Consider the following 1,371-nt stretch of genomic DNA (forward strand, 5'->3'; position numbering starts at 1 on the left):
TAGCCCGTTTCCTTTTATTTTTGTAGGACGTGAAATGACAAAGTTATGCATTCAGGGAATTAACCTCTTGTTTTCCAGGTGACAGCATTGCCACCCACTGACCAACAGACAAAAGTCTCTGCAACCATCGGCATTATGAATCTGTGTAAAATTGTAGCTATTATACTGTGTTAAGCAAACTGTATTGTTTAACATTAGTGTTAAAATGTGTTAAAGTTAATGAAATGTCTCAGATAACTGGTTGAATGATCTGCTGAAATAGTGCTGGTTGAATCATTTTTCTCTAGACGTGCTCTACATGTCAAGTACCCTGAGATAACTTCTGTTATTATTTGGCGCTGTATAAAAAAATAATTTAACTGAATTGGGAGTAGCCGCCACAGAGCTGTAGTTTCGGATGAATTAATGACAGAAGTTGACGAATCCCAAGAAATGTTGTAGCTCCTTGCGAGAGGAAAGAACGGGCCACTCTCAGACTTGAAGAGACAGATAGGGAGACAGTGAGTTGCGCTACTGTGCAGGGGCATCGACGTCAGTGACTCCTATGTGATTCCTCATCGTGAAGTGTGACCTGCTTATGTAGGCTGACACATGTTCATTTATGATTGGTTATACATCCTATGTGATTAATACAAACATTTCATTTTGTTAATAAAATTACACCACACCACACCGCCTTGACCATAGCAGTGTCCAGCTACTAACAGTTACCAACAGAAACTAACAGTACTATTACTAAAAGAAACAAAACAATATGTCAATGTTTTTCATAACAGTACATCATTCAAATTTCAACATAATGCAAATTATCACTCCCTCCGGGAAATAAACGATGCCATGGTTCTGGATACTGATGGATTTATTGCCTTTCTCATTCTTTTCTCCGCTATCACGTTCACCGTCAATGAAATCCACCGTCAAACTACAGTATGACAATGTAAAACATAAACACATTCACATATATTGCAAAAAACTCTATACATATACACTCGGGAAACACAAACATACTTTACATACCTCGCTGGCTGCATATAACCAAGAGGGAATGAGTTCTTGAAATACCCCGATCAAAATACAAAAATGAAAAACTTCTTTACAACTTAAATTCACATGCAGAGATATTAACTTCTCACCAAAAGTCTGTTTTTTCCTGTTGCATCTTTCAAAAATGTCCGTGTGTAACGCATATGTACTTTAGTTCCTACTTGACATAAGCACTCAATATGCATGAATTAATTTAAACAAACATAACAAAAACATGTTGAAATGACAGAAATAATATGTATGGAAATTATAGAACATATTAATAGAAAGGGGCAGTTATACAAATGATTACTTGAGTAATAGAAAAAATGGATTTCTAAGACTAGT

The 1,371-nt window shown here is 36.0% G+C and overlaps 1 long non-coding RNA gene across 1 annotated transcript; it reads right to left on the reverse strand.

The window, feature by feature from the left end:
- Positions 1–841: 841 nt before the first annotated feature.
- On the reverse strand, positions 842–1,148 carry LOC122867478. The gene is made up of 2 exons (XR_006375927.1): positions 1,018–1,148; positions 842–922 (listed from the first exon to the last, which is right to left on the reverse strand). It is a non-coding gene; the product is annotated as an uncharacterized LOC122867478 (long non-coding RNA).
- Positions 1,149–1,371: the final 223 nt, after the last annotated feature.

The sequence above is a fragment of the Siniperca chuatsi genome, linkage group LG20 (assembly GCF_020085105.1).
Source record: "Siniperca chuatsi isolate FFG_IHB_CAS linkage group LG20, ASM2008510v1, whole genome shotgun sequence".
NCBI classification, from domain to species: domain Eukaryota; kingdom Metazoa; phylum Chordata; class Actinopteri; order Centrarchiformes; family Sinipercidae; genus Siniperca; species Siniperca chuatsi.